The sequence below is a fragment of the Lactuca serriola genome, chromosome 5 (genome assembly GCF_051521515.1).
Source record: "Lactuca serriola cultivar US96UC23 chromosome 5, Lser_US96UC23_V15, whole genome shotgun sequence".
Lineage (NCBI taxonomy): Eukaryota > Viridiplantae > Streptophyta > Magnoliopsida > Asterales > Asteraceae > Lactuca > Lactuca serriola.
In genome coordinates, this window is record NC_136412.1 from 139,957,561 (window position 1) to 139,967,332 (window position 9,772).

At 32.6% G+C, this 9,772-nt stretch overlaps 1 pseudogene; it reads left to right on the forward strand.

The window, feature by feature from the left end:
• The first annotated feature begins 7,737 nt into the window (after positions 1 to 7,737).
• On the forward strand, positions 7,738 to 8,169 carry LOC145049837 (putative serine/threonine-protein kinase PBL21 pseudogene; annotated as a pseudogene).
• The last annotated feature ends 1,603 nt before the right edge of the window (positions 8,170 to 9,772 follow it).

Genomic DNA, 9,772 nt, shown 5'->3' on the forward strand with positions numbered 1-9,772 from the left:
AAATTAAATATTAGTTTAGAAATAAATTATATATTTGTAGTTCTGATTCTAAAAAAAAATCAACGAATAAAAAGATCATATTCTTAACAATAAAGTTATCAGTTAAGTTTAGTCAACCTCATTAATGTTAGATTGTTGTATCTCCTGCTCGACATGTAGAGGGTGTTTGGGATTCTTTTCAAAATAATTTTTTGACTTTTGGTTTTTTAGAAAAGCTAAAAATGTGAAAAGGTTTTCGACAAATCTATAAGTCATTTTAAAACGATTTTTTGACAAGAAAAAGAAATAGTTTTAAAAGTCATGAATTTGTGAATTTTGGTAACATTTGAGGTTTTCCTTTCCCTATTTCAAAAGTAAATCCAAACACATTTTAAAACCTTATTTTGTTAAAAATGACTTTTTTTTTTGGCTAAAAAACAATCCCAAACACCCTCGTAATATTGTTAAAAGTTAGATTTGAAGTACTTGCAACCCAAAGCTCATATATATATATATATATATATATATATATATATATATATATATATATATATATATATATATATATATATATATATATATATATATTGTAAAAAAACATAATCGACACAAGATCTTCCCAACATCATCATTTCATTCACTATGAAACAGATGGTTTACATCAACAGATTACAACTCAAACCTCACTACAAAATCACTCACACACTCATATTACAGATCTTGTGAGACAATGATTTATGAACAAACCCTAAACGAAAACCCTAACTCAAGATGAAAGAGAAACTGAGAGATATATAGATGAGAATAATATCTTCGTAGCTACAAATGAGATCACCTAACACATTATATACAACGACCCACTAGACATCGGGTATAACCCATAGATCCATTGACCCGCTTGTCCTCTACCTGCATTACAACTTAACACAACATACACACAAATATATTGTATAACATTTTTACCAAATAACTAATATATTAACAAATTAATGTTTAAGTTTGAATATTTTATTAACTCTTTTCAACATGCCCCCTCAAACTAAACATTAATTTTGAAAATATTTTATTACCTTTTAAAAACATCAATCATATTAAGTCGATTTACAATATATTCATGTTGAACACTACCAAGTGACTTTGTTAAAATATCTGCATTTTGATTTGAAGACACTATTTTATTAACTTCTAAAATTCCATTCTCAATTTTTTCCCTGACAAAATGAAGATCAATTTCAAAATGTTTTGTCTTCTCATGAAATACAGGATTTAAAGCTAACTTAATTGCAGATTCATTATCACAAAAAATATCTACAGGTAAATTAGTTTTTATACCTAAATCATGAAGTAATTTTAAAATCCATATTAATTCACAAGTTATACTTCCTAATGCCCTATATTCTGATTCTGTGGATGAACGAGAAACAATACTCTGTTTCTTGCTCTTCTAAGAAACAAGAGATCCTCCTAGATATACTAGATAACCTGTTACAGGTCTACGACTAAACAAGCATTTGGCCCAATCTGCATCCACAAACCCAATCAAATCTAAACTACTAGAATTAATTATATGAATTCCCATACCAGGACTATTTTTCAAATATCTCAAAAGTCTGAAAGCAATATTAACATGGGACTTATAAGGTTTATGCATGTATTGACTTAATATTTGCACAACATAAGATATATCAGGTCTAGTCACAGTCAAATAAATCAACTTACCAATAAGTTTTTGATATTCAGTTATATTAACTAGATAATCAGATTTTTCCAAATCATATTCTCTTTTAACAACCAAATTAGGTTCAAGTGGAGTTTTAACTGGTTTACATGCTAGCATACCAAACTCATGAAGTAGTTCCATGCAATATTTCCTTTGATTTAAACATATTCCTTTTTTCAGTTCTCAATACTTCAATACCCAAGAAATATTTCAATTCTCCTAAATCTTTGATTAAAAACTGAGATTTAAGAAAAATTTTAACATTATTCAACTCAGACTCATCATTACCTGTTAGAATAATATCATCCACATAGACAAGTAGGACTACAAAAGTATTTTGAAACTGTCTAACAAATAATGAATAATCATTAATACTTTGCTTAAAACCAAAACTTAAGAGAGAAGAACACAACCTTTCATTCCACTTCCTTGGGGCTTGTTTAAGTCCATAAAGGGATTTTAACAATCTGCAAACTCTGATATCATCTTTAGAATGATATCCCTCAGGTTGACACATATATACACTTTTAGATAAATTTCCATGTAAAAAAACATTGTTAATATCTAACTGATAAAGTGGCCAAGAATTATTCACAGCCAAAGTTATTACCACACGAACAGTTACAATTTTTTTCACAGGAGAAAAAGTCTCCTCATAGTCTATTCATTCCCTCTGATTGTATCCTTTAGCCACAAGTCTAGCTTTATATCTTTCTATATCACCATTAGATTTATATTTAATTTTATATATCCAACGACACCCAATTGCTTTTCTTCCTTTAGGAAGAATAGTAATTTCCCAAGTATTATTCCTATAGAGGGCTTCCATTTCCTCATTCATGGCTTTGATCCAATTTGGATCTAAAGCTGCTTCACTATAAGTCTTAGGTTCAACTGTTTTATTAAGGTTAGAAATAAAACAGAAAGACTCAGTATTAAGAGCTGAATAATTTACAGTTCTTTCAATACCATATTTATGTTTACCCTCTATAACATAATCACTAAATCTAACTGGCATGTGAACATTCCTTCCAGATCTAGTGATCCTAGTTGACAAACTTTCAAAAGGATTAGAATTAATTGAATCATTTTCCTCAGTCAATGCAGAAGAGCTTGGAAACAACACATCAGAGGGAGGCACATATGCCTCACCAGTCCGGTTGCTGACATTAAAGGGACAAGTCTCATCCTGGTCCTGGTCTGCATTAGCACCATCCATCTGATGGCTGCTTCTCAAGTTATCTGCTCTAGTATTATCTAGAATAAAACTAGAAACTAAAGACTCATCATAGGAAAATAGGTCATTTGAATTTACAGTGACAATTGAATTATCAGTTAAAGATGAAGTTTTAAGCTTGAAAGGAAACACTGACTCATAAAACTTTACATCCCTAGAAACAAAAATAAGATTAGAATCAAGACTTAGAACTTTGTAACCCTTTTTATCAGAAGAATAACCAAGAAAAACTGACTTATCAGCTCTTTCAGAAAATTTATCATTATTATTCAGCTTAGAGGCAAAACACAAACATCCAAATACCCTAAGTTTATCAAAAACAGGTGCACAATTATAAACAAGTTCATAGGGAGAAGAACCATTTAAGACTGAAGTAGGTGTTCTATTAATCAAAAAAATTGAAGTTTAAATGGCATCTTCCCAGTGTTTAATTGGCAAACTAGACTGAAACATTAAAGACCTAGCAACATTTAAAATGTGTCTGTGTTTCCTCTCCACAACACCATTTTGTTGTGGAGTATGAACACAAGATGTTTGATACAAAATTCCTTTTGATTCAGTTAATAGTCTCATTCTATTATTTAAAAACTCTGTACCATTGTCAGATCTAACAGTTTTTATTTTAACACTGATCTGATTAATCAAAATACTAAAGAAAACAAGAACAGAATCATAAACTTCATCTTTAGATTTTAAAAGATAAACCCAAGTTGCCCTAGTAAAATCATCCACAATAGTCAAAAAATACCTAAATCCTTCTATAGTTGTCACTTTATAAGGACCCCAAACATCCAAGTGAATTAACTCACCAAGTTTAGAAGTAGTATCTTGACTAACAGGAAAAGATTCTCTAGTTTGTTTAGCCTTATGACAAATGTCACAAGGTGGAAGAACTTCACTTCCAATCTTAAGTCTATATCTCAAAGAACTCAAAACTTGATCAGAAGGATGACCAAGTCTATTGTGCCAAGTTAGCTTAGACACACAACAAACAAAAGAAGAAATAGAAGAATTAGACAGACTACCTGAAGGTGCACTATTAATGTAATAGAGACCTCCAAACTCTCTACCATTCCCCACCATCACCTTTGACTGTAAATCCTGAATTTTGCAATTATGCTCATTAAAAACAACCTCACAATTACTATCTTTACATACCTTATGAACAGAAAGCAAATTAACATTGAAATCAGGAACAATAAAAACATCAAACAGTGTTAAAGAATTAGACAAATTCATGTTGCCAATTTTTTCAATCTTAGCTGATGTACCATTGGGATGACACACCAGCAAATCTAAATTTGACACATCCACAGTGTCATGGAGTAGTGACTCAGAGGCAATCATATGTTGATTAGCCCCTGAATCAACTATCCATCTTTGACTACCAATAGAAGAATTAAAAGCTTGAAACAAACAAGTACCTGCCATATTAGCACTAACAGAAGCTTCTTCATTCACTTGCTTATCACCAATAAGTTGTAAGAGTTTGAAATATTGATCCTTAGTAAGGTGATGAAACTCAGAATCACCAGAAAAATTATTAGTACTAGCACTTCCAGAAGAAGTGCTAGTAGAGTTAGCAGAGAATTTTTTAACAAAGTTATTCTGATTATTAGTTTCACTTCTTGATCTAAAATCCTTAGGATACCCAATTATTTTATAACACTTCGCAATGGTATGACCCTTAATACCACAATTCTTACATTGAACAATTTGACCCTTATTCTTATTAACATTAGTCTTGTTATTAAACTTGCTATTAAAAGTAAATGACTGAGATTTATTTACAGACTGAGAAGCCTGAAGAGAAGTCAAAGAGCCATTTCTTTGAAGTGATTCTTCTCTAGACACAACAGAGAAAGCAGTTTTCACATTAGGTAAGGGATCCATTAATAAAATGTGACTTTTGACTTGACTGTATGAATCATCAAGTCCAGATAAAAATTGCGTAAGCTTCATGAGATTAGAATGATCCTTTAGTTTAATAGAAGCATCGCAAGTACACTCGGTTAAACTAGTAAGACCATCAAATTCTTTCCATAAAGAATCAAGCTTATTGAAGTAATCAGACAGAGAAGTACCATTTTGTTTAAGGGAATTAATTTGTTGATGTATATTAAAAACAACAGATCCATCAGACTTATTGTAAGTTTCAAAAAGATTTTCCCAAATATCCTCTGCTACTTCAGAATAGGCTTGACTCTGATAAATTGAGTCAGATATGGAAGACAACAACCAAGAACAAACAACAGCATTAGCCCTATCCCATTTAGTTTTCTTTGACTCATCAACACTGCTTTTTTTTACAAGTACCATCAACAAAGCCTAACTTATTCCTTGCTTTAAGAGCCCTAGAAATTGAACTTCTCCATAACCTAAAATTTTCATTACCAGTCAACTTGATAGTAATTATAGAAGTAACAACATTATCAGAAGGGTTAATGTAGAGAGGATCATCAAAATTAATCTGATCATCCTTCCCACTTCCACTAGGTGGATCAGTTGTCCCACCCGTCATAGAAGCAAATGAACCAAAACCAGAAAAAAAAACTCAAGAAAACTTGCCCCTGAACTGATCTTATGTCCAGATGGTCACCACATATATCGGGGCCCAAGACAACCAGTACAGAGGAAGAAATAAAAATAGATATATAAAAGAAAACCAATCAACACAAACACAGACCACCAGGATCTTTACAAACAAATATGTAAGACAAAGAAAAGGAATAAGAAATTGCTCACAAAGCCTTTTAGAATGAGTCATGTGCAGGGATAGACTCTCTTTGTCCGTTCTCAACTAGGGTTTATCAGTGATGAACTCTGACCCCTAGTGAGTTATTTCAGACTCAGAGATTAATCGATTTGTCTTAATCTTTGTTCACAACCAGTCTTGTAGACAACCTTGATTTGATCGTCACAGAAGAAACCTACAAGATCACAACAATCTCACAGTACCAGATCCAAAAGAAAACAGATGTTCGATTTGATTTTCCAAAGAAAACCCTAAATCAAACCGAACATCAAGAAGAACACAGTTGATGAAATCTAAGATGAGAGTTCACACGAACTCATGATAAACAACAACTGTGTCCATCAAAGGGCAAATCAAAGAACACAGTTGATGAAAGGGGTTCAGAAATTACCAGTACGATCGTGAGAAGAACAATCACAAATCGATGAACGTCACAAGAACACCGAAGGAGCCATAGCTCTGATACCATGTAAAAAAACATAATCGACACAAGATCTTCCCAACATCATCATTTCATTCACTATGAAACAGATGGTTTACATCAACATATTACAACTCAAACCTCACTACAAAATCACTCACACACTCATATTACAGATCTTATGAGACAATGATTTATGAACAAACCCTAAACGAAAACCCTAACTCAAGATGAAAGAGAAACTGAGAGATACAGATGAGAATAATATCTTCGTAGCTACAAATGAGATCACCTAACACATTATATACAACGACCCACTAGACATCGGGTATAACCCATAGATCCATTGACCCGCGTGTCCTCTACCTGCATTACAACTTAACACAACATACACACAAATATATTGTATAACATTTTTACCAAATAACTAATACATCAACAAATTAATGTTTAAGTTTGAATATTTTATTAACTCTTTTCAACACACACACACACACACACATATATATATATATATATATATATATATATATATATATATTGGTTAAATGTTTTTGTTACTGTGAAAGCGTAGTTAAAATGTAAAGAATAAAATTGTAAAGATCGTTCTGGGATAGATGATTTGCTAAAATGGAAAGCAGTCTGCACGAGTAGGGCTGTAAACGAACTGAACGTTCGACGAATCGTTCGTGAACTGTTCGGCAGGAAGTTCGTTTATTTAATAAATGAACGAACATGAACAAAAATTATTGTTCATTTAGTTAAATGAACGAACATGAACAATGGTCTCGTTCGTTCATTTATGTTCGTGAACGTTCGTTTATGATGTTCGTTTACGTTCGTTTATGTTCGTTCGTTTACGTTTATTTATATTCATCTATATTCAATTATTTTTTATTATATTGCTATATTATATGTTCGTTTATGTTCATATATGTTCAATTGTGTTTTTTGATCTTTGTTCGTTTACGTTTGTTTGTTTATGTTCATTTAGCATGTTCACGAACATAAATGAACGAACATGAACAAAGTAATTTGTTAAACGAACGAACATGAACAAGAAAATCTCGTTCGTTTATCCGTTCGTGTTCGTTTGTTGTTCGGCTAACTTAAACGAACAAACATGAACAAGACCTTGTTCGTGTTCGTTTGGTTCGTTTACAGCTCTATGCACGAGGGGCTGAAGGAGCAAAAACTGAAGTTGCAAGGACGAGTCTTGTATATGCTGTGAATATAAAAAGAAGAGAACAGTGTTATCGTATTCAACAAGAAACTCAGAAAATCCTCTCCGTGAGTTCTTATTGGTTGACTAGGATCTAGTTTATCGCTTTGATTAACTGATTCATGTATTGGTTCGTATGTGAGAGATCCGGTTAATTATTGAATGTTACATTTTTTTCTGTCTAAATCATTCGTATCAATCGTTGACTTGTACTTCGTTTTTGATGCTCTGAGCATTTTCCTGGCATATGTAATTCAGAGTTTGGGTTTTTTGGTTTGGTCTTTCTTTCTTTGTACTTTGCTTTGATGCCTTTTTTCATTCATATATAACATTTCCTATTTACATCACGCTAGAATCCTTTGAAGCTCCTTACTTTGTTTCCTATTTTAGATCAACCATCAAAATGATGCATCTTTCAAAACAGTTTGAACACCTCAAGATAAAGTTGGAAGTGATAACATCTGCAACCAATAACTTCGCTGATGAAAACTGCATCGGGAGAGGTGGATTCGGGAAAGTTTACAAGGGAAAGCTTCTCCATTCCAAAAGGGAATCCATTGTTGCCTTAAAACGATTAGATCCTACATTTGGACAAGGAAACCCAGAGTTTTGGAAGGAAATCATTATGCTTTCTCTTTACAAACATGAAAATATTGTTTCTTTATTAGGATTTTGCGACGAAGGTAACGAAAAGATCCTAGTGTATGAGTACGCATCGAAGAGAAGTCTCGACTTGTATCTCAATGATGATGATCTAACTTGGATCGACAGGCTTAAGATCTGCATCAGGGCAGCTCGTGGACTAGCATATCTTCATAGGGAAAATGACTTATAAACCCAACGAAGTTTTCAAACCGTTCCAAAAACCCAATTATGTTTTGTCTGTTCAAGAAAACCCAACGAACTAACATTTTGTCTAAAAAAACCCAACTAAATTACACTTTGTTCACTTTTCATTTAGGGTCAACCGATTAATAAAAGTCAACGAATGACATGGTTTATGACATGTAATTAAATATCAAAAAATGACTTGTAAGACCAACGAAGTTTCAAATCCGTTCAAAAAACCCCAATCGTGTTTTGTTTGTTGAAAAAAAACCCAACGAACTTACGTTTTTGTTCAATTCTCATTAGAGGCAACCAGATTCATTATGTATACAACTAGTTGGCAAATGACATGACATTATATTTAATAACATAAAATAAATAGATTAGAATTACGTTTTATATATCGATTTAGGGTTTCGAGAAGAGAAAAACAAACAGTGTCTGTGTTCGAACTCTTGTAATAGCTACTTCTTATTCTTCCTCTCAATCGTTGATGTCCAACTCAATATCTACAAAGAAGATATTTGATGATGAAAACCCTTGTGGATGTGGACGCTCTTCTTGGATTTGGACATCTAAAACGGAGGATCATCCAGAAAAAAAAAGTTTAGGGCTAAATCGATATATAAAGGGCAATTCAAATCTCTTTATTCCATGTCATTAAACATAATGTCATGTCATTTGCCAACTAGTTGTATACCAAATGAATCTGGTTGCCTCTAATGAGAATTGAACAAAAGCATAAGCTCATTGGGTTTTTTTCAACCAACAAAACATGATTGGGGTTTTGTGAACAATTTTGAAATTTCGTTGGTCTTACAAGTCATTTTCTGATATTTAATTACACGTCATAAACCATGTCATCCGTTGACTTTCATTAGCCGGTTGACCATAAATGAGAAGTGTAAGTTAGTTGGGCCTTTTAGACAAAATGTTAAGTTCGTTGGGTTTTCTTAAACAGACAAAACATAATTGGAGTTTTTTACACGGTTTGAAAACTTCGTTGGGCTTATAATTCATTTTTCCTATCTTCATAATCCTGGTGGGAATCAACAACGAGCATTGCATCGTGATATCAAGAGTTCAAACATCCTATTAGATGATAATTGGAATGCCAAGATCTCTGATCTTGGTCTATCCAAACTTGGTCCTGCCAACCAGCAGTACACTTTTCTTGTCTCTAACACTGTAGGCACGATTGGGTATTGTGATCCGTTATATGTAGAGACAGGATTATTAACCAAAGAGTCAGACGTTTATTCCTTTGGTGTAGTATTGTTTGAGGTGTTATGTGGGAGGTTGTGTACTAGCAACAAGAATGACTTGCATCAACCACTAATAGGATTGGTGCAACGATACTACAAAGAAAAGAAAATAAGCGAAATTGTTTTTCATGATATAAGGGATGGCATAAAACCTAAATCTTTAGAGGCCTTTATAACAATAGCTTATCGGTGTTTGAAGAGAAACTTGGAAGATCGTCCATTAATGACTGATGTTGTGAGAACACTCGAAAGTGCACTTGAATATCAAGTAAGTTGTATTTTTCCATTGTACTTGCATCTTTTTAGTAATTATCTTAATAATATCTTTTGATTCTAATAGAAAGT